This window comes from Sus scrofa, chromosome 18 (genome assembly GCF_054392235.1).
Source record: "Sus scrofa isolate SSC_HxYL_T2T_F1_AM1 chromosome 18, Sscrofa_HxYL_maternal_Yorkshire_Landrace_v2.0, whole genome shotgun sequence".
NCBI lineage: Eukaryota > Metazoa > Chordata > Mammalia > Artiodactyla > Suidae > Sus > Sus scrofa.
Window position 1 is genome coordinate 22,707,166 of NC_139400.1, and position 23,889 is coordinate 22,731,054.

General features: G+C 40.5%; 1 protein-coding gene and 1 pseudogene across 8 annotated transcripts in view; both read left to right on the forward strand.

Annotated features, from left to right (window-relative positions):
- The first annotated feature begins 252 nt into the window (after nucleotides 1-252).
- The window catches only part of CNOT4 (CCR4-NOT transcription complex subunit 4), a 159,286-nt gene continuing 135,649 nt past the window's right edge, over nucleotides 253-23,889 (forward strand). For all 8 annotated transcript variants that reach the window (XR_014833736.1, XR_014833737.1, XR_014833738.1 and 5 more), the window contains exon 1: nucleotides 253-466. The gene's annotated coding sequence lies outside the window, so the exon portion shown is untranslated. The remainder of the gene's footprint in view (nucleotides 467-23,889) is intronic.
- Nucleotides 19,954-20,774, forward strand: LOC146394927 (protein lin-28 homolog A pseudogene; annotated as a pseudogene).

The window sequence follows — 23,889 nt, forward strand, 5'->3', positions numbered from 1 at the left end:
AAATGACAAGAGAAGCAGCACCGGGCCGAAAAGGAAGCAAAACACGAAGAAAGGCAGTAGTGTGGCAACCACGTGAGGTAGGCGATCCGGTCCGCCCTCCGAGTGAGAACTTCAATTCCCGGCTTGCAGCTGGGCGGTTACCCTCCGAGGACTACAACTCCCAGGGTGCTGCGGGACCGGCCGCCGGCCGCTCCTCCCGCCCCTCCCCCGCCCCTCCTGGCCGGATCGGCGTGCGCCTGCGCACGGGAGGCCGGAGGAGTCTTACCCTAATGTAAGATGGTGGCCCGTCTGGCTGTGGAACCCACCGAAAGCTGAGAGTCTCCCTCTCAGCCGTAAAGGTCGGACTCGCTGAGGCAATCAGGCCCGGTTCTGAAGAGTTTTTTCCCCGACACTCGTTCAGTGGTTTCTTGTGAGGACGCGGCACCGCGTGGAGTCGGCTAAGGGAAAAGCGAGGCAAGGCAGGCGGGTGAGTCTATGCGGGGCTGGGCTTAGGGGAAACCCGGGGTTGACCGGCTACGAGAGAGCGGAGGCTTCGCTGGGACTGTGCAGGCCGCACCCCCCTTTCTCCCCACCCCCCGCCTCATCTTCACCCTCCTCCTTCTTGGTCTTCCTCCTCCTCCTCCTCTTCCTCCCTCTTCCCTCTACGCCACAGCAGTTACCACCAGGAAAAGGGAGCGGGGCAGAAGGCAGCGCGGCGGCGAGCACCGACTGCTTTGAAAATCTCTTTAATTGGGCAGCCGAGGAGGCTGCTCGTCTTCAACGCTCTCCCCTACATTTTTGTAGGGGCAAGAAATCTTCGGTCTCAGGACTCCTTGTTTTCCCAGCCCCCTTTCGCCCCTCTGACGTCCTTTCCCAGTGGCCCCCGTCTCCCAAGACCAAAGCCATCACTTCCACTCTGACCTGTGTTGCTGCTGCTCATTAATCCCACTGCTCGTTGCCCACTCGTGCTGCTGCTTGTTTTTTGCTCCCTGCTACCACTCTGGAGTTAGCCTTTGCCCCCCTCTCGTGCTTGCTTTTAGCCCTCAGCCTACCTGCTACCCTTAGAGCTTCTTCCGATTTGCAGTCTTTCCTTTAACCACATCTGTCATTTTAAAGCTGCCCCTTAAAGTATCTAGATTACGCTGCTGCTTGTACTAACCCACCTGTTTCACAGCTTTCTTGGGTATTGTCCGTTCCTTCCCTCTTTGCTATACAGATTCTTTCAACATACACTTCCAGAAAAAAAAAAAAAAAAAAAAAAAAAAAAAAAAAGGGATGCCCCGTGTTGGCCCCCGAGAAGTCAAGGAAGTTGGGAAGTGAATGAAGTGAGGTAGGATACTATTAAACATTGTGAGTGAAGATCGTTTATTCAGGCTGCCCCGGAGAGGAACGTCTTCGTTTTGTTTCCAGGGATCTGGTTGTGGATTATTCGCTCTGTTGGGACTTTTTGTTTTTGCTTTTTGGCTTTTTTCCCCCTTCTTTCTCTTTTCATTTTGAACCGGTTTCTCCATGCTGTCTAGCGTTCTTCTGAATTGCCTCTCCCCAGGACACTTAATGTGGGCTCTGATTACACCAACAAATATTAGCCTAGGCATTTCAAAATAAGATAAATCTGGCACACAACCAAATTTATCTGTGAACTCCGCAAGCAAATTAACAGTGGTAGTTTGATTATATGCAGGTTTTATGTGGGCTACAGAACCCTTCCAAATTGAGAATTGATTATTGGCTCAGTGAGTTTTATTGATGTGCAGCTTAATTGATGACATTTTATTTATAGTTTGAGTGGAAATTTCCTCTCCAGATTATATCAGATCTACCTAATATTTTTGGATTTGGAAAGTTCTTTCTTTTAATATTTCTAGGACGGTAGGTATCTGAGTAAATTATCTTCTCTTGAAAACCACTAGGTGTGTATGCAAAAGAAAAATTGATTTTCAAAACTAAATCGCTCATTTTTTCCATAGAAAAGAAGGAGACTGGAAAAAGAAATGGCAAACTCTGCACATATGTGCATTTGGTGGCATTCATTGTCATTAGTATTTATATTAAAAAGCAGAAAACTAGAAGTCAAGAATGGCTTATGATGTCTGTTTTGGTGAAAGCTAAATTGAGATGTACTGATTAATGGCATAATGGGAAGAGGGAGCTTTTGCTATAATCAGACTGCTGTGAAATAAAGAATTATCAGAACAGCAAACAGAATTACATAGATCAGATATGTACAGCTCAAGTTTAAACATAAAACATTGTGTTCTTAAGATATATGTAAAAATATTAAAAGTCATAGTAGTAATCTCATGCAGCAATATACCTCTTATTTGCGAAAGTAATAATACCTCAAGTATAAATGTAAATACATATAGCTGCCTTTTTAATCACTTTTGGGCATTACTGTATTAATGTGATTTTTACAAATTTTATCTGTAATACTTGAGGAATCTTACATTTGGCATTATATTCACTTGATTATGATAAATGGTCTGTTTTATCAAGTGTCAGCTGAGGTTAGTAAAGCTGTTTATGAAACTTCATTTTTCCTTTCAGCCACTTAAGGCTCAAATTGTGGAAACTAAATAAATTCCTACCGTTCTGAGAATTGGAAGCAATTTATATAGCAAACCTTGTCCTAAGTTGTAACCTGAGATTTTTTTTAAGTATTATTAATATTTAGTTTATCAGTAGGAATATATTTAATACAATTGATCTTCAACTCTAAGCAAAAAATATATTTAATTTTCTTTGAACTGATGGAGAAGCTTTCCACTTTGAATAATCCTAACACACAGGTTTAGAAACCCTTGGCAGTCATACTTGGCTGAATTGTAAGCAGTGTGTTCTAGGAGAGAACTGTTTGGCAGAAGAGGGAAATGATTTTAATACATCTTTTCTTTTGTAAAGATACTTTGCTTCACTAAAAACATTCTCAAGTAATTTTCTTCACTCCATACTATTTTCCTGCAATCATCAAATTCTTGGTTTCAGCACTCTGAAGTCAAAATGAATTTACTTTGGTATCTTTAACACATTTAAAGAAGATAGCTCAAGTTCTTTGACATTTTAATAGGAAATAGGTAGCTGAGATTTCAAAATATTTTTGTATGGTTTAAGTTTTTAGATGTAACATTACGAACATTGCAGCTTCATAATTTCCTGGGGTTTGGTTTTGTTTTGTTTTTTGATAGTTTGGAATATTTTCTGACAGGTTCAGTAGTTGAATTCTTCAAACGGATAGATTATTTCTCAAAGAAGGTTTTTGCATATGAGTTACTTAAGGTTGAATTATAAAATTTGTTCTCATAAAGTTTGTTGACAAATGTTTAATTTTATTAGGATGAGACAGTTATAATCAAATGACAAAGATGCAGAGAAATTGTTTTGTAATGCTCTTCAACTTTAGTCTAAATGGGAGCACTAGTGATAACTTGCAGTTCATTACTTTGTAAAAGAAAGAGGGCACTGCTTAAGGATGAGCTCTCTTGGTTTAGGGCAATTTTATTTTAAAAACGATGTTACATGTGTTAAGAGAATGTAAAAATAATCTTCTCAGTTTAAGCAGTATGATTTTAGAAATCTTCCCTTTCTCCTTCACTACTCTTGTCTTTAAGGTTAAGCTATAGTCCTCCTTTAAAACAGTTTTGTTTTGTTTTTTCTTTTTGGTGATTGCAAATCGTATTCAATTTATTCTGTTTTAACGAACGCAGTGTTATTATTTTTACAGACCATTCAAGTGACATAGGAAGTTTTAATTTGTGAAAACTTAAGCCTCTGCTGAAAATTCAATTAGTTTTCTGTCATTTAGTTTTCTGTATTGTCCTGACTTTTTGTGAAGGAAGTTACATTCCGCTGAGTTGGTTCTAAAGAAAAACAGTAGGGAAATAGGTTATAGAGATTTTTAGTGCTCTAGAAATAGTATATAACTAGAATGTACTGCATACTTTTTCTCAAAGGATTTCTTAATCTAAATAGAACTTGTAAATGGTTTTCATCCCACTGGAATAGCATGTATTGGATAAAACTTGTTAACACATTTTGAGATTTTAAAGATTTTGTGTTACCTCAGAGAATATTAGGAAAAATCTGCAAAGGTCCATTCTTACCTAAAATGTGGCAATATCCCTGATACTTTAAAGAGTAATTTTTTTTTTCTTAAAAGTTGAGGGTACACAAGTTATAAAGATGTCATAATTAACTCATTTTGTGATGCAATGAAAGAAGATAAGTAGGACCTTTAATCCCATATTTAGTGGTTTTCTGAAAGAGCTTCTTTCAGAATTATTTTTAATCTAATTATTTTGTGGCTTTCTTTATTAGAAAAGATTGTGTGGTGAAACTTTTTCAAGTGTAGTAATTTTAATCCAGTGGGCTTTGTCACATTCTTTTATTATTTTAAAATCATAAAATAGTTTTATAGTAGAGAAATTTCAGCGCTATTTTGACCTCTTAGATTAGCTTTTCTATAGCAGTTTTCCTTTTACTAGAAGAGGGAAATTACATGCTACTAAAAAGAAGATGAGTGCTTTTACTTGCTAGGAAAATGAAACTTTAAGTAAGTGCAAGGCAGTTTGAGTGTGACTTAATTTTTCACCCAGGATTTTATGAGAATGGTTTCATTATTCCTAAACTCTCTTTATACAAGAGAATTGTCCTGTTTTAAACATTAATTGCTTTGGTTGAGGGGCAGATAATGTATTGCTATTGGGATAAACATTGCTATTTGTATATATTACATATATCAGATATCTGTTCACAATCAGTTTTTTTTTTTGTTATGGTAATTAAAACCTCACCTCGTGAATATTTAGAGAAAATAAGAAGGGGAAATCAAAATAATCAGATTGATTTCTATGTATGCCTAACACTAGTTTGGGAAAAAAGTCAAGGCAAAAAAAAAAGTGTAATTAGAAGAATAAAATGCCAATATTTAAAGATAGTTGGCAGAGTTCCCGTCATGGCACAGCGGAAATGAATCTGGCTAGGAATCATGAGATTGCAGGTTTGATCCCTGCCCTTGCTCAGTGGGTTAAAGATCCAGCATTGCTGAGAGCTGTGGTGTAGGTCGCAGACGAGGCTCGAATCTGGTGTTGCTGTGGCTGTGATGTAGGCCTGCAGCTATAGCTCAGATTAGACCCCTAGCCTGGGAACCTCCATATGCCGCAGGTGTGGCCCTAAAGAGACAAAAGACAAAAAAAAAAAAAAAAAAAAAATGATAGTTGGAAGTTCCTGTTGTGGCTCAGTGAGTTAAGAACTCGACTAGTATCCATGAGGATGTGGGTTTGATCCCTGGCCTCACCCAGTGGGTTAAGATCTGGCAGTGCTGCAAGCTGCAGCGTAGCTCACAATTGTGGCTTAAATCCCAAATGGTTGTGACATAGGTGGTGGTATAGGCCGGCAACTGCAGCTCTGATTTTGACTCCCAGCCCAGGAACTTCCATATGTTGTGGGTGTGGCCATAAAAAGACAAAAAAAAAAAAAAAAAAAAAAAGATAGTAGGTGTTGTATTACTGCTAATGGGAGGAACTAGCGAATGATGATGTAGAGAAATAGTGATTGAATTTTAAAAAATAGTTATAGACTGGAATATGAAAGGGGTGGAGTATTCCTTAGTAGAAACAAACACAGTGTCATTAAGCCAAATATCTGAAATTTCTTAAACATGTTTTTCAGTCCTTAGAATCAGAATCTTAACAAGTTCCCTGTCAAATTAGATCTTTCTTCTTACAGTAAATGAGGACCTACCTAGGTATTTGTTGGGTAAAGGAAAGTGTTAACAATATATCTTAGTTTTGCAATTTAAAATTCAGTAAAGGGAGTTCCTGTTGTGGCTCAGCAGTTAGCAAACACGACTAGCATCCATGAGGACATGGTTCAATCCCTGCCCTTGCTCAGTGGGTTAAGGATCTGGCGTTGACGTGAACTGTGTAGGTGTAGGTCGGAGACGTGGCTCGGATCCTGCTTCCTGCATTTCTGTGGCTGTGGCATAGGCTGGCGGCTTCAGCTAGGATTGGACCCCTAGCCTGGGAACCTCCATATGACACAGTTGCGGCCCTAAAAAGACCAAAAAAATTCAGTAAAGACATTATTAGTATTAAAAAAAAAAAAACTTATGTGAAACATTTTAAGGAAAAGTAGATACAAACCACTATGTAGTTCACTTCAGAGATCATCAACTCATAGCCAGTCGGGGTTCAGCTATGTCCCCACTTAGTTTTTTCCTTGTCCCCCTCTTGTTTGACCTGGACTATTTTGAAGCAAATCTTTATCATCACAGTTATTTCATTTGTTTTAGAACTCTTTTCACCTAAAATATCCTTGATTTTAAAAATTGGGATTATTCAATCAATTTGTCAGATCGTCTTTGAGTACTTATATGGATCTACTTTTTGGGAAATGGCCCAACCTCTTCCAAGAGTTTATTATCTTGTTGGGTATACTTTAGTAATATAACTAGCATTATCAATGGTTTGATACTTAAGTCTGAGTCTAGTATGTTAGTATAGGGATATTTTCATATTAAAGTTGTAGGGCTTCCTTGAGATAGTGGGGCCTGAATAAAAAATATGTACTGTGTGCATAGGCAGAGTATCTTCAGGAGGAGAACATTCCATACATTCCATAGTATGTAGGATGGCAGGGCATGAAAGCAGGGGCAAACACATTGGTGGAGACCAGCGTGATGTGAGAGAGTTGTTAGTCTGATCTTAGTGGAATAAAGTGTTAATTTCTGAGAATTGTGTCAGAGAAGGTGGTATACTAGAATAGGGCTAGATTATGAGGTGTATTCAGTGTCAGGTTGAATCTGTTCTGCTACATGGTAAGGAGCCCAGTAGAAGCTGGTTGGGGGCAGGAGATGATATAACGAAAGTGCTCTTTAGAAGGATTTCTCTTTTGGTACTATGCAGCATATTTTGGGCTTGACAAGTTGAGTTGAGTGGGAAAATTAATGAGTAGGCCACTGAGGTAAGGGGGCATCTGAGAGATGTTGATGTGGAAATTCTATAGGATTTGGCAGCTAATTGAGTCTGTCTTATCTTCGGTCCTTTATATCCAGAAATGACACCAAGGTTTTGGAGAATGAGAACTGAAGAAATGTAGTCAATTTGTCTTTGATAGTAAATTGCAGTTTGTTAACCGAGCCCAGGTTTTGGAACAAAAGTGATGCATGATTACTCAAATAATAATCCCAAAAAATTTCAGCAGAAAATAGCTACCAATCTTTTCAAGTAATTTTAGGTATGTATTCACTGGGGAATAAGAGTTTGGAAAAAAAGGAAAATCTTTATTACATGATAATGCGATAAATCATACTTCATTTGTAAAAGAGAAATTTATGCCTCATCTGCTTCTGATGTGTGTGCGTTCAGAAGGAATATTAGGGAATGTACATTTGAACAGCTTGTAACTAGTATATATTAGTGGGTATCTTTAAAATTTAATAATGACCTGATTAAAGCAGAAGGAATGACAGAAAATTCTGTTGAAGTAGGGCACTAATATTGTCAGCCCCAAGCTCCCTTAAGGATGGATAAGGATAGATCAGTAGGCCAAAGAAGAATGTAGGGACATTTTTAAGTGAAAGTTCATTCATTTTTTTTTTTTTTTCCAGGGCTGCAGGTGCAGAGTATGGAAATTCCCAGGCTAGGGAATCAGAGCTGCAGCTGCCAGTCATAGCCACAACCACAGCATTTCGGGGTCCAAGCCACATCTGTGACTTTCACCACAACTCACAGCAGCACTGGATCTTTTAATCCACTTAGTGAGGCCAGGGATTGAACCTGAGTCCTCATGGATACTAGTCAGTTCATTACCACTGAGCCACAGTAGGAACTCCCAAAAGTTTATTATTTTATTTACTTTTATATACTTTGTTTTGTAAAGTTATTATTAAAAACAGATCTGGTTAACCAGCCCTGTTTAATGACTGTATTTGTTTTATTTGGATTTTTTTTTTCAAAGTTCTGAGATCCTTGAAGTTCTTTTCTTTGTTTTGCCTTGTTGACTCTTCATTAAGCCATCTTTCTTTGTCTATTGTGATTTCTGGATGGCTTGCTTGCTTTGCTTTGTGAAGGATAATTTCATTTTTTACCTTACAGCAGGGAGAAAAAGTGGATTTCTTATTTCTGGCTTTGTAAATAGTAGATGAGTAATTTTGTGGTTTTTTTGGTTTTGGGTTTTTTTTTTTTTTTTTTTTTTTTTGAGGACTGCACTCATGGCATATGGAGGTTCTCAGGCTAGGGGTCTAATCGGAGCTACAGCTGTCGGCCTACACCACAGCCACAGCAACGCCAGATATGAACAGTGTCTGCAACCCACACCACAGCTCACCACAACCGTTGGATCCTTAACCCAGTGAGTGAGGCCGGGGATCAAACCCGAAACCTCATGGTTCCTAGTCAGGATTCATTTCCACTGCATCATGATGGGAACGCCAGTAGATGAGTAGTTTTGTATTGCTGTTTATTTTCTTCCTACTTCCCTCAGTATCGCATGTATTCCCTTTCAACAATATTTTAGCATGTGGATCTTAAGAATTCTCACAGTTGAGTCTGCAGTCATTTCAAGCTTAAAATTTCAAAATTAAATTTATTTTAATGTACCGGTCATTTTCTTACCTATTACTATGAAAGGTATCACCTACCACAATGCCATGGACTCTTTGGGTATGTGCTAGTAAGGATAAAGATGATAATTCAGTATAGTGCATTGTTGAGAAATAACTTTTTTTGTTGACATTCCCTCTATCTTAAAGCCCCTTTAATCCTGGCAGTGTGACGGAGCTATTTCTGACACTTTTTCCTTTATTTAGCGGGTTATGTGTGCTATCTAATATGGTCACTAGATAGAAAGCTATTGCATTCTCTTTGGGTATGTTTAACAGAGCCTTTAGTATTTTAGGTCTGGATTTAAGAGTGAACTGAGATCCCCTTTATGCAAGAGAATCTTTTTTTTTCCCCCTTTTTACTGCTACTCTTGTGGCATATGGAAGTTCCTGAACTAGAGGTTGAGTTAGAGGTGCAGCTGCTGGCCTACGCCACAGCCACAGCCACACCGGATCCAAGATGAATCTGCAACCTATACCACAGCTTGTGGCAGTGCTGGATCCTGAACCCACTGAGTGAGGCCTGGGATCGAACCCACATCCTCAGGGACATTCTGTCAAGTTCTTAACCTGATAAGCCACAACGGGAACTCTATGCAGGAGAATCGTGAGGAGGACTCTGCTGCTTCTCTTTGCCTCCCAGTTTATGTTCCAAGGAAGTAGATAGCAAATATGCAGTATAGGAGAACCTTAGTATTTGAGAATATCTTCACTGGTAGCTGCCAGTCCATTCTTTCCCCCAAGGTCTTTTAACTTAATGCCTTGGAGTGTGGAGCCACTTAAACATGTCACAGTGGGTAGTGGTGGGAAAAGGAGAAAATGGCTCCACACTTCAAAAATCTCTCCCAGGTTTTTTTGTTTTTTGTTTTTTTGTTTTTGTTTTTTTTTTTGTCTTTTTGCTATTTCTTGGGCCGCTTCCGCGGCATATGGAGATTCCCAGGCTAGGGGTCTAATCGGAGCTGTAGCCACCGGCCTACGCCAGAGCCACAGCAACGCGGGATCTGAGCCGTGTCTGCAACCTACACCACAGCTCACGGCAACGCCGGATCCTTAACCCACTGAGCAAGGGCAGGGACCAAACCCGCAACCTCATGGTTCCTAGTCAGATTCGTTAACCACTGCGTCACGACGGGAACTCCTCTCCCAGGTTTTAATAGCTTGAATTAATCTCACAATATCAATATTTTGCTTACTTTTATTCAAAACATTTTTGGGAGGGACTCCTTTTCATGTGAGTAGCTTTGGGGATGTCTTGAGTAGCTAGGAGGGTAGGTGTATTGTAAACCTAGGAAAAGGGAGGAGAGGCAGAAAGTATAGTGGAAGACTTTAGATTCTAATAGTGCTATGGTGCATTTTGCCTCAGGCATTGATGGCACTGGCTTCTTTACTGCATTTGGAACTTCTGTAGAAACTTCTAAAAAGGTCCTTTAGGAGTTCCCGTTGTGGTGCAGCGGAAACAAATCCGACTAGGAACCATGAGGTTGCAGGTTCGATCCCTGGCCTTGCTCAGTGGGTTAAGGATCCCACCTTGCTGTGAGCTGTGGTGTAGGTCAAAGACATGGCTCAGATCTGGCATTGCTGTGACTCTGGTGTAGGCAGGCAGTGACAGCTCCGATTAGACCCCTAGCCTGGGAACCTCCATATGTGTGGGTATGGCCCTAAAAAAAGGACAGAAAACAAAAAGAAAAATAAATAAATAAAAAATAAAAGGTCCTTTAGCCATAGAGTTGGTGGTAGGTATATGTTAGATGTTTAGTGGTAATTTTTTTGGAATTTCTTGCTTCTACTAAAATCTTTTCTGCCCTGCTGGACTAGTCCTCTATGTGAATTTTGCTCATCAAAAGTAAAGCTTTTTTTAAGGTAGTTACCTTCCCTGCATTGTATTAATTCTATTTGATCCTATTGAAAACAAGTATAGCGGTAAAGTACTTTAATGTAGTCATCCTAACAAAAGAACATTTGTTAGTCATGTGTTGCCCTATATATATTTTTTTTTTGTCATGCCTAGCAAATATTTTCAGCAGCATTGGAGAACTCTGAATAATATATGATGTGTTTGTGTTTACAGATTATGCTTTTTTTTTTTTTTTTTGGTCTTTTTGCTATTTCTTTGGGCCGCTCCCGAGGCATATGGAGGTTCCCAGGCTAGGGGTCGAATCGGAGCTGTAGCCTCCGGCCTACGCCAGAGCCACGGCAACGCAGGATCCGAGCCGCGTCTGCAACCTACACCACAGCTCACGGCAACGCCAGATCGTTAACCCACTGAGCAAGGCCAGGGACCAAACCCGCAACCTCATGGTTCCTAGTCGGATTCGTTAACCACTGCGCCACCACGGGAACTCCAGATTATGCTTTTTATATTATGTACTGCTAATCTGCAATTTTAAAAACTTGGCATTATATTAGAGGAAATACTGCTCTTGGAGTAAGGGGATAACTTAAATGATTTTTTTTTTAATGGTTGAACATACTTTTCATTAGCCTGTAGACTTCTGTGCCAGGCCTTTAAATTCCCCCTATTTTTATTTACTGCTTCCACTGGGTGTACCTAGTTTAGTATGGAATCAGACTTATTTGAGTGTGACTCTTGGCTCTACCACCTACTCCTTGTCAGACCTAGGGCAGGTTACTTTACCCAGTCTTGGCCTCAGCTTCCATAATGGAGCTATTAGGATTGTTATGTAGAATAAATGACAATATATGTAAAGTTCTTGGAATAGTGTTTGGCACATAGTAAGCCCTGTTTGCTATCTTTATACATTTGAAAGAATAAAAAAACATCTATTTTTGAAAACTTATCTTTTTATTCAGTATACTTCTTTATGTCTCAGTAGTAGATGTATGTTTTCAGTAGTTATTTGACCAGCTGGAAACACAATAATGTGTTTTAGGGGGTAATCAAAGGACTGACTTACTTGGAGTTTTTTTTTCAATCAAGGAGTAATGGGAAATGAACCTGGATAAGTGTGATAGAAAATAATTTATAGAGTGTGTTGAAATAAGACAGAGAAATTTAGGTGTTGTTAATAAGAGGGGAATCATTGCAATCATAAACAAAATGAAAAGACAACCCATAGAATGGGAGAAAATATTTGCAAATGAAGCAACTGCCAAGGGATTAATCTCCAAAATACACAAACAACTCATGCAGCTCAATATATAAAAAAAACAACAACCCAATCAAAAATTGGGCAGAATGGAGTTCCTGTCGTGGCTCAGTGGTTAATGAATCAGACTAGGAACCATGAGGTTGCGGGTTCGATCCCTGGCCTTGCTCAGTGGGTTAAGGGTCTGGCATTGCTGTGAGCTGTGGTGTAGGTCACAGACGAGGCTCTGATCCCGTGTTGCTGTGGCTCTGGCGTAGGCTGGCAGCAACAGCTTCGATTCGACCCCTAGCCTGGAAACCTCCATATGCTGTGGGAGGGGCCCCAGAAAAGGCAAAACACACACACACACACACAATGGGCAGAAGATCTAAATAGACATTTCTCCAGAGAAGACAGATAGATGGCCAATAAGCACATAAAAAGATGCTGAACATCACTAATTATTAGAAAAATGCCAGTCAGAACTACAGTAAGGTATCACCTCACCCTATTCAGAATAGCCATCATCAAAAAGTCTACAAACACTAAATGCTGGAGAGGGTATGGAGAAAAGGGAACCCTCCAGCACTGTTAATGGGAATGTAAATTGCAACAACCACTATGAAGAACAGTATGGAGATTCCTTAAAAAATTAAATATAGGGAGTTCCTACCGTGAAACAGTGGGTTAAGGATCTGGCCTTGCCACAGCTGTGGTATAGGTCACAGCTGTGGCTTGGATTCGATCCCTGGCCCAGGAACTTATATGTGCTGCAAATGTGGCCAACCCCCCAAAAAACTAAATATAGAACTACCATGTGATCCAGCAGTCCTACTCCTGGGCATCTATCTGGAGAAAACCATAATTAGAAAAGATATATTCATTGCAACACTATTTATGATAGCCAAGACATGAAAACAACCTAAATGTTCATCAACAGAGAAATGGATAAAGCAGATGTACGTACATATGTAGAGTGGAATATTATTCAACCATAAAAAGAATGAAATAATGCCATTTGCAGCAACATGGATGCACTTAGAGACTATCATACTAAGTGAACTAAGTCAGAGAAAAACAAACATCATGTGATATCATTTATATGTAGAATCTAATAAAAATGATGCAAATTAATGTACAAAGCAAAACAGACTCATAGATCTCAAAATCAAACTTAGAAATATGGGGAAAGGGATAAATTAGGAGTTTAAAATTAATACATATACAGTATTATATATAAAAAAGATAATTAACAAGAACCTGCTGTATATCACAGGGAACTCTACTTAGTATTCTATAGTAATCTATATGAGAAAAGAATCTGAAAAAGAGTGGATATATATGTATATATCTAGATATACACACACAACTGATTCACTTTGGTGTACACTTAAAAACTAAACACACTGTAAAGCAGCTGTATTCCAATTTATTTTTGGCTGCATCCACAGCATGTGGAAGTTCATGGGATAGGAATTAAACCTGCACCACAGTTGTAGCCTGTGCCACAGCTGCAGCAAAGCCAGATCCTTAACCCACTGCATCAAAGGGAGCTTACTCCAGTAAAATTTAAAACAAAAAAAAGGTCATGCAGTCATTGCAAATTTTTAGTCAAGAGAGCGATGTGTTTAAAATACTATTTAAGGGGAGTTCCCGTCGTGGCGCAGTGGTTAACGAATCCGACTAGGAACCATGAGGTTGCGGGTTCGGTCCCTGCCCTTGCTCAGTGGGTTAAGGATCCGGCGTTGCCGTGAGCTGTGGTGTAGGTTGCAGATGCGGCTCGGATCCCGCGTTGCTGTGGCTCTGGCGTAGGCCGGTGGCTACAGCTCCGATTCGACCCCTAGCCTGGGAACCTCCATATGCCGCGGGAGCGGCCCAAAGAAATAGCAAAAAGACAAAAAAAATAAATAAATAAATAAAATAAAATAAAATACTATTTAAGGGAAGATTTATTTATTTATTTGGCTGTACCTGTGACATATGAAAGTTCCTGGGACAGGATCAAATCTGAGCCACAGCTGCTACCTATGCCACAACTGTGGCAATGCAAAATCCTTAACCTACTGTACCGGGCAGGGGATTGAACCTGTGATTCAGAGGCAGTTTTAGATCCGTAACCCACTGTGCCACAGTGGAAACTCCGGGGAGATATTTTTTGGGAAGAATTTTTTGTTTGTTTGTTTGGCCATGCCCATGGCATGCAGAAGTTCCTGGGTCAGGAATGGAACCTGTACCCCAGCTGTAACCAGAGTCACAGTGATTCTTTAATCAACACTGGATCTTTAATCTACTGTGCCATGGATGAAGGAGGGAACTCCAGGGGAAGATGGTTTTGAGTGTCCTTGGTAGCCTAGAATTATTTGATTTTATGTGGATATAAAAATATTTTGGTCTGTTCTGATCACTGATCTGTCCAAAGTGATGCAAACAGTGCCTAGTAGATAGTAGGTGTTCAATAAATACTTATTGGATGAATGAACCTTAAGAGAGACTGAGGTAACAGAGACTTGCAAAAAGGAAACTAAAACTTTGGAATCCCTACCTTTAAGAGGTAGAAGTGAAAACAGTATTATTAAAGGAATAATTGGAGAGGTGAAAGAAAGACAGAAAAATATGTCTAAGAAAACAAAGGAAGAGGGAGAGAAGTCACAGGGATAAGATCCACGATGGTATCGTTTCTATTTCAAGAAGAAGAAAAAAAAGAATTAACATAATAGTGCTGCATTCAAGGAAAATGAGAATAAAATCCTTTGGTTTATAGTGTGATGATCACTAACCACATTAGAGCAATTTCATAGACTGGGAATATAAATCAGATGGGGGAAGATGGGGGATTAAGAAAGATGGTAAGTGGAGACTGTAGGTAAAGACTATTCAATGATAGGTAATGACTGTGAAAATGTCAAGAGGTCAGATTATAATGAATGTGTAATATGAGAGATTTTATTTATTAGAAATGAGAAAACTTGAGGTAGTCTTTGTACTGAATGTTCGTAAGTTTAACAGTATAGAAGGCTTATACATGCTGCATCAGGGCTCTGCCACTTGCTAACTCTGTAATCTTGGAGAAAGTTGCTTAATGTTTTTGTGCTTCAGCTTTCTCCCTTATAAATGATGGAGATCTATGTAGATCTGTTTTGTTCATAGATCTTTGTTATTTTATAGATCTGTTAAATTATTTAATCTTTTTAAAACAGAACAATGCTTGATATGTAATAAACATTTGGTAAATGGTAGCTATTATTATTATCCACTGCAGTGAGGTAGAGAGTAGGATTGGATGCTAGAAGAGAAGAAATAGAAAAATAATTAATTATTGCCAAGTAGTAGTAGGAACTAAATGGAAAAGCCTTAGAACCTTTCCTCTGAATGTCCCCTCTGCCTGGAGAACACTTTTCTAAATGCCGCAAAGCTGTCTCAGCTCCTTCAGACAGACCTTTGTTCAAATGATATCCTTTTTAGTAAGGTCCATCCTATTTATTTACAGTTCATATCCAGACCTCTCTCCTCTAATATTTGCATTGTTTTACTTTTTTTTCTGTAATACTTATCTTCAAACATATCATATGATCCACTCATTGTTATATATACTATGTGTTGTCAATCTCCATCTACTAGGGTGGGAATGTTTCTTCCTTGATATGTTCCAGGGTCTGGGAATAGTGCTTGGTATGTAGTAGGTGCTCAGTATATGCTTGTTGAATGAATAAATCATTTTACCGTTGGAGTAGGATGAATGGGGAAATCAGTTTAAATGCTGGTGGTGATACATTTTTGGAGGAGAGCCAGTTTTCTGAGATTTTATTTTATTATTATTATTATTTCTTGCTTTTTAGGGCTGCACCCGAGGCATATGGAGGTTCCCAGGCTAGGGGTTGAATTGGAGCTACAGCTGCCGACCTATGCCACAGCCTCAGCAATGCCAGATCCAAGCTGCCTCTGCAACCTGCACCACAGCTCATGGCAACACCAGATCCTTGACCCACTGAGCGAGGCCAGGGATCGAACTGCAACCTCATGGTTCCTAGTTGGATTCATTTCTGCTGTGCCACTTCGGGAATTCCCCAGTTTTCTGAGATTGATGGACCCTACATAGAAGTTGATCTCAGAGACTTTCTCCTCTCAAATGGGTTTTCTGAGTCCATTTTGGTGCTGGTTTTCCTAGAAATCACCTGGAAGCCCAAATAGCTGAAGAAAGAAAAATATAAAATGCATCTCTCTCTTTTTTTTTTGCTATAATAATTATATTTGATTAGCAAATAAAGGCTTATATCTCTGTGCTTATTAGAATTTAGGAACTGTTCTAACCTCTTTATATCATTAATTTTTAAAAACTCTGAAACCTCACAAGTACATTTTGGTTTTCTTATAAGACATTATTAGAGGTGAGGGGATAGACCTTTGTACTGGGACAAAGAGCAGTGCTTCCCAAACTCTTGTGTTCCATTCACGGGGAGTTCTGATCCTTTATTCCTCTCTCCAGCAGTCACAGCCTTGACACTATTGCTTGCCTAAAGTCCATCAGGACTAATCTCGTTATATCTTTTATCCCTTTTTATGTCAGTTACTGCCATTCTCCCAGGTGACTGTTCATCCTGTCTCACATTTAATTCCCACAAGGTTCTGCATGTTTATTATCTTTTTACTTCTGTCATCAGCAAAATTTTCTGAGTATTTCCTTTACTTCCTGCGTTTCTGATACTGCTTCCTCTGTGATCTTCATGTGTATTGGCTATACTTTTTTTTTTTTTTTTTTCTTATATGCTATCCTCAAGGGTCAGTGAGGAATCCTATGCACTGAGATTTAAGACTACAATTCCCATTCTGACATCCTCCCTTGAAAAGGAGTTGAAAAGGAACCTAGGTTTATTCATAAACTCTTACGTTTGCCAGCATCTATTGCACTGTGAGTTACTCATCTTTTCTTCATTTTTAGCTATTAGTTTACTCTCATTCTTGGTAACACTGTCCCTTTTAAAATTCTTGATAATTTCAACATATACCATCTATCACTTCTATTGCTGTGACTTCTTAAGTTCTCTAATTCTTCTTTAATGATCTTGCCCTCTACCCTATCTCAGCCAACATTCAGTGTCGTATCTTACACTTGAAATCCCTGTCTTCCTCATGGTTTTCAGTTCATGCAAACCTCCTCTGACTACATCTGTCCTTTCAGCTCCTTTTGCATATTATCCAACTGAACAATCTTACTGTCATTAGGACCTCCAGTCCACAGATTCTATTCTCTTTGCACTGTCCTTTGCCCCCCTTAATTTCTTTTTCTCCTTCTTACCTAGTGTACATTCATTACCTAGTGATCAGTCATTATGTTCAGTCCTTTCGTTGCCCTCAGCTGTCTTGCTCCTTTCTTACTTCTTCATATTTACTTGGCACAACCTTAAGGCAAGTTAAATTCTTTTGAGTACTTCATGTCTGCGTCTGTGTAGCTAAAGACTGAAAGTTACGGAAAGACCCTTAATATTGCCTGGCAGTCATAGTCTCTTTCCTTAGTCTATTTGGTTTCCCTTTTCCTAGATGACTTAGTTTATACTCTGGTCTTTCTCATTAGACTTCCAACCCTCCTCCTCATAGTCACTCTCAGTTGATGGACCTGCTTTTAGTTCATTGAGAAAATAGAAGCAGTCAGAAGAATATTTACAGGTTCTAGGACCACATGTATGTACCTACTGACCTAACTCAGTCCTTAGCTGCCTTCTGTGAACTGTTTTTGCTTCTATCTAATCCCATTTCCTCTGATTGATGCATTAGATTCCATTCCCTTTCACTTACTTTGGAGACTACTATAGCAATTCTCCTCCCTCTCTGTACATCCTCAGTTCTTCCTTCTCTTCTGGATCATTCCCAGCAACATACAAACATGCTTTTATTTTTCTCATCATAAAAATATCTTATGTTGATCGCTGTTCCTTGCTCTTCTCTATTTCTCTTGCTGTAGAACCCATTAAAGCATTAAGTGCACTTGTTCTAGTTGTTTTCTCATTTTCTCTCTTAAGCCTGTTCCAGTCAGGCTTTTGCCCTTACCACTGTCCTAAGATTGTTTTCATTCAGGTCTCCCAACAATGACATTGTTAAATCTAGTAGTCAGTTCTTTGTCTAATGTGATCAGTCTACATTTGACAAAATTACTTCCTTCCTGTCTGATATGCTTGTTTCACTTGTCTTTTAGGATACTACGTTCTTTTGGTTTTCCTCCGCACTCATTGGCTGCTCCTCCTTAGTTTTTCTTGGTAGATCCTCCTACCTCTAAACATTGGAATATCCCGGGCAGGGCTCATTCCTTTTTATCTTTATTTATCACTCTCTTGGTGATCTCTGCTAGTTTCATGATGACACTCAAATTTATTTTTCCAGTCCAGAACACTCTCCTGAACTTCATGTTTATATGTCTAGTTGCCTACTCAGTATATCCATTTGAATAACTATTAAACATTTCAAACTCAACATGTCCAAAATAGAATTGTTCTTTCCTCCCAAATCTGCTGTCTCATACCTGCTTCACCCACAAAGCCTTCCTCATCTTAGTTGTTTGGCAGCTTCAAGTTGCTCAGGATAGCAACTTTGGTACAATCATTCTTTTTTTTTTTTTTATTTTTTTGTCTTTTTGTCTTTTAGGGCCGCACCCACAGCATATGGAGATTCCCAGGCTAGGGGTCCAGTCAGAGCTGTAGCCGCCAGCCTACGCCACAGCCACAGCAGTACCAGATCCGAGCCACATCTGTGACCTACACCACAGCTCATAGCAACGCCGGATTCTTAACCCACTGAGCAAGGCCAGGGATTGAACCTGTGTCCTCACGGATGCTAGTCGGGTTCGCTAATGACTGAGCCATGACGGGAACTCCTTTTGTGTGTGTGTGTTTTTGCAATCATTCTTGATTCTTTTGCTCTCATATTGCACATTCATTCCATTGGGAAATTGTTGACTTTACCTTCAAAACATATCTAGAATTTAAACCAGTTTTCACCATCTCTATAGCTATCATCATCTCTTGCTAGGTAATTGCAACAATCTTCTCACCAGTTTCCCTGCTCTCACCCTTTTCTCTGTAGTTTGTTAACTAATACATGATCCTTTGAAAACGTAAGTGAGAAGGCATAAAGTTTAAGAAATTTTGTGAGTTGATACGATTAAAGATTTGTCTGGTCTATCTTATCTGACTAAATTTTGTTGGCTAGGAAGGCATATTTAATGTAGACTTGTATTTTATTTTATTTTTTCCTTTTTTAGGGCTGTCCCTGCAGTATATGGATGTTCCCAAGCTAGGGGTTGAATTGTAGCTGCAGTCTCCAGCCTGTACCACAACCACAGAAATGTCAGATCCCCAGCCTCATCTGTGACCTACACTGCAGCTCATGGCGACACCAGTTCCTTAACCCACTGAGTGAGGCCAGGGATCGAACCTGCATCCTCACAGATGCTAGTGGGGTTCATTACCACTGAGTCACAACAGGAACTCCATATTTAATGTAGACTTTGATGCCAATTTTTATGTCAGGGATGGTTCATGGCCTATTTTTTTTTTCCTCACTAACCCTCCCTTCTTCTACCCTGTACACAGAAAGACTTGACATCTCCATCCCTGAGAAAATTAGAAAGAGAGAGTTTGAGTTAGGGTTGCTATTACAGAAAGTTGCTTTGAATGGAAGACTGGACCACCCTTTTTATTTATTTATTTATTTAAGTTTTTTTAGGGCCACACCCTCGTCATATGGAGGTTCCCAGGCTAGGGGTTGAATCAGAGCTGTAGCCACTGGCCTCCGCCAGAGCCATAGCAACACAGGATCTGCTTCTGTGACCTACACCACAGCTCATGGCAACGCTGGATCCTTTACCCACTGAGTGAGGCTGGGGATCAAACCTGCATCCTCATGGATACTAGTCAGAGTCCTTTCCACTGAGCCACGGTGGGAATTCCTGGACCACCTTTTTATTTTATTTTATTTGTTTATTTTTGAGTACATGATCTTTAATTTTAAAAATTTTTTAAAAATGATTTTTATTTTTTCCATCATAGCTGTTTTACGTTGTTCTGTCAGTTTTCTACGGTGCAGCAAGGTGATCCAGTCACACATACATACATTCTTTTTTTCACATTATCATGCTCCATCAGAAGTAATTAGTAAACCACCCTTTTAAAACAGAGGTCTGTGCGTAGTTCTGGGGAAGTTGTAGCAGCCTCTCTCTGAGGTTCCCCTTTACCTCCAGACTTCCCTGGGGCCAGCAGCTGCCTGATCTGGGGCCTGGGGCCATCAGCTCAGCTGACTACCATGGGCTCTGTGTCAAACCACTAGTTTGCTGGTAGCTGTGCCATTGGTACCGGAGGATGTGTCCAGGGCAGCCGAGGAGCCACAGATGCTGCATGGTCCTAGTGACTATAGTGGTTGCGTGCATGGGGTTCAGCCTCCCATGTGTCAGGGTTGAGCTTGACCCCCGGTAGATATCTTTGTGCACCAGAATAAGCTGCACATGGAGGGTTTCCAGAGCCTTAAGGAGGGTGAGGCTGTGGAGTTCACCTTTAAGAAGTCTGCCAAGGGCCTGGAATCTATCCAAATCACTAGCCCTGGTGGGGTGTTCCATATTGAGAGGGAGAGGCAGCCCAGAGGGAAGGACATGCAAAAGTGCAGATCAAAGGGAGACGTATGCTACAGCTGTGGAGGTCTAGACCATTATGCCAAGGAATGCACACCGTCATCTCCGCCCAAGAAGTGCCGCTTCTGCCAGAGCATCAACCATATGGTGGCCTCGTGTCCACTGAAGGCCCTGCAAGCTCCTAGCTTACAGGGAAAGCCAGCCTACTTTTGGGAGGAAGGAGAAGAGAGCCATAGCCCTGCCATGCTCCAGAGGCCCAGAATTGAGCCACGGTGGATAGGAGCTATCCTTTTTGGGTTAGGAAATTTTGAGGAGCAGGCATCAAGCAGCAGAGTGGAAAAAGAGGGGAACAGAGTGGGTATGGGATAGGTGACACCACCGTGTATCTCAGACTGGGGTCCATAGGATCACCTGCTCTTCCCTCTTGGTTGGGAGAAGGGATGGATTGCCAATCATGTTCGATCCAAATGCATGGGAGGGCTTTGCGGGGTAACCTTCCCTGCGTACTTTATCTGGGTCTCCACCCTCAACATCTCCACCTTTTGAAAGTTGCCTGGATAGGGAAGTTGTTTTACCTTTAAAGAAGGGTATGGAGTAATATTTCCCATGCCAGAGTAAAAAGATTAAGCATGAGATGAGATCAATGGACCCAACTCACAAACTGCTCCTTTCCATGGGAGAGAATATCTCTGGGCTAAGGCAGGTTTTCCACATCTTGTCTCCTGATAATCCCCTCTTGGGATAGGATGCTGAGAACTGTCCCAAGCAGTGGGTTGTGATGATAGGCAAAAGGGGTAATTGAGGGAACAGCTGCAGGCCTGCTGCTTCTAAGCTCACTCCCACTCCATTCTAGGCCAATATAATTTTATATATTTGCTCCCTTGGTTGACTGTACTTTGGGTCCCAGGATGCCAACTGCACTAGCTGTGTGCAAAGGACATATGTTGTGCATTTTAACATTTTTTTCAGTAATATAAATATTCTGGTTTTGTATTTTTGTGTATTTGGACCTAAGGCCCTCATTGTTGCACTATGTTTTCAGGTATGTGGGCAGTCTCAGGGATGAGTCGGCAGCAGCTCTGGGTCTGCACAGCAGGAATACTTTTTGTTGCCATATTACCAGAGAGAACAACTATTTGGAGTGTATAACCTATTGAACTACCTCATTTTTGCCAATTAGAGCTGGCTTTCCTGCCATAGTATCATCTTTTTGAAAAATTTTTTATTTAAAATATAGTCAATTTACAATGTTGTGCCAATTTCTGCTGTATAACAAAGTGATCCAGTCATACACACACACACACACACACACACACACACACACACACACACACACACACACACACACACGTGTGTGTGTGCATAGTGTCCTCTTGAAACCCTTCTATCTGCAGTGTTTCATGGGAGACTAAGTTTTAACTGGACTGGCCCTCGACTTGGTCTACTTCTAATGAAAGATTGGAATTGATCTAAACTGGAAAAGGTGGTGCAGAGGTTAGGAGAGGCTGGGTCAGATAAAAGGTGCAGAGTAGGGTAACCAAGAATAGGTCGATGGGTGTGTGATAAAGGATTCCTGTTCCAAACCTCTAATCCCAGGGCACAGGATCACTTTAACTACCATCTTTCACTGGAGTGGGCTAGGCCCGCCATGTACAAGAGGGTATATGTGTTTGCTTTTTTGTAAAATATGTGAGTTGGTAAAGATAGGTTTTAAGAATGATGCCTTTGGAGTTCCCATTGTGGCTCATTGAGTTGAGAACCTGAGTATCTGTGAGGCTGCAGGTTCAATCCCTGGCCTCTCTCATTGGGTTAAAGATCTGGCATTGCTGCAGGCTGTGGTGTGGGTTGTAGATGGGCTTACATCCAGTTTTGTTGTGGTTATGGTGTGGGCCATCAGCTGCAGCTCCTATTCAACCCCTAGCCTGGGAATTTCCATATGCCGCAGGTGCGGCCTCCAAAAGAAAAATAAATAAATTTTTTAAAAAAAATTAGAAAGAATGAGCTGCTTAGGGATGGATATATGAAGAAAAGACAAAATCCTCAACCTTAATCAGTTCTGGGCTTTTCCTCCTGGCTTCCAGAGAGACCATCAGCAGTGGTTTCTTTGTGGTTCCCAGAGCCAGTGTCCTGCCCTGCTGCATCTGTGATTAGTCTCCTGGTAGCTCAGGGAGAAAAGAGGGTTTCGTTTATATGGTGTGAGATCACTGCAAATCTACCTTACTGTTTTGTAACAGGGCAAATGCAGTAGAACACATTGGTTGATGTGTGTCTGATCCTGGGTTCTTGTCTCCCCCAGTTGCTGCCCTCCTCTAGTTATTGTATTTGTCTGGGCTTTGTAGGACTTCACAAATAGCTGATTCGATGATTGCCAGGTGGCCTAGTTTGTGTAAATATAATGTGTTAGTCGTCTTGGGGTTTTTTTTTTTGTTTACAAACTTCTTTTTATATTGAGAAAAGCAGCGTAAGCATCTTTGACAGAAGATTCTGTGCCAGGCAAAAAGATCTGAAACTTAAGTTTGGGTCCCTCTTCTTGAAGTAGAGATCTTGAACCATGGTTTCTTTTGTGTTCCCCTTCCCCTATTTCCTATTTTTGAACAAGATTTTCTATCCTAAAAATTAGATTCCTACCCCTCCAATAGCCCATACACCTATATATATTAGTGGGGTGTCTGCAACTCTTAAGTGATTTGTGTAGAAATCCTGAAGAAGCTGAGAACTTTCCACCCTTTGTTCCCAATCTCCCGAGTCAAGACTATTTCTTGAGGAGTTCCCTGTGGCTCAGTGGTAACGACCCTGACTAGTATCCATGAAGATGCAGGTTCAAACCTGGCCTCATTCAGTGGGTTAAGGATCTGGTGTTGCTCTGAGCTGTGACATAGGTTACAGAAGAGTCTCGGATCTGATGTTGCTGTGGCTGTGGCTACTAGCAGCTCTGATTTGATCGCTAGACTGGGAACTTATAAATGCTGTGGGTGCACCCCTAAAAAGACAAAAAAAGACAAAAAAAAAAAAAAAAGACCATTCCTTGATGTGATTTGTGTCAAATAGACTGCTGTTTTTGGATAGGAAACCGTTTTATTCTCTAATCCTTGGGAGAGAATTCTCTAATCCTTGGGAGAGAAGCAGTGAGGGGCTCTTCCATATAGAAAGTGGGGTTGAGAGGAGGAAAGAGGAATGTATATCCAGATCATTTAGGAACTTGTATGCAAGTGCAAGGAACTTATGTCAGAGTGGTACTCATCTCTTTTTTGCCTCATGCCTTCCCCTCAGTCCTGAAATTTGGGAAGTTGAGCACCCTCCAGGCATTGGTGACCCTATCTGTGGAGTGTTTATTTGGTGGTTGATTTTGCTGTGCCAGTTTCTTCCTTTCTGATTTACTATCTTTTGTAACACACATGCTACCCTTTTCCTTCCGCCTGCTTTTCCCTGGGAAAATACAATGAGTAAAGACTTACTGGTACTGAAAAAAAATATAAAGGAGATCTGTTGTGATTTCACTACTACCTCTAACCTCCTTTAGCAACACTTGCTTTCCCTTCCAACCTCCACCACATTTAGTGTCCTCCCTCTACCCTTGCCCTCTCTCTTGTTTTTCCCTACTTTCAGATAGATAC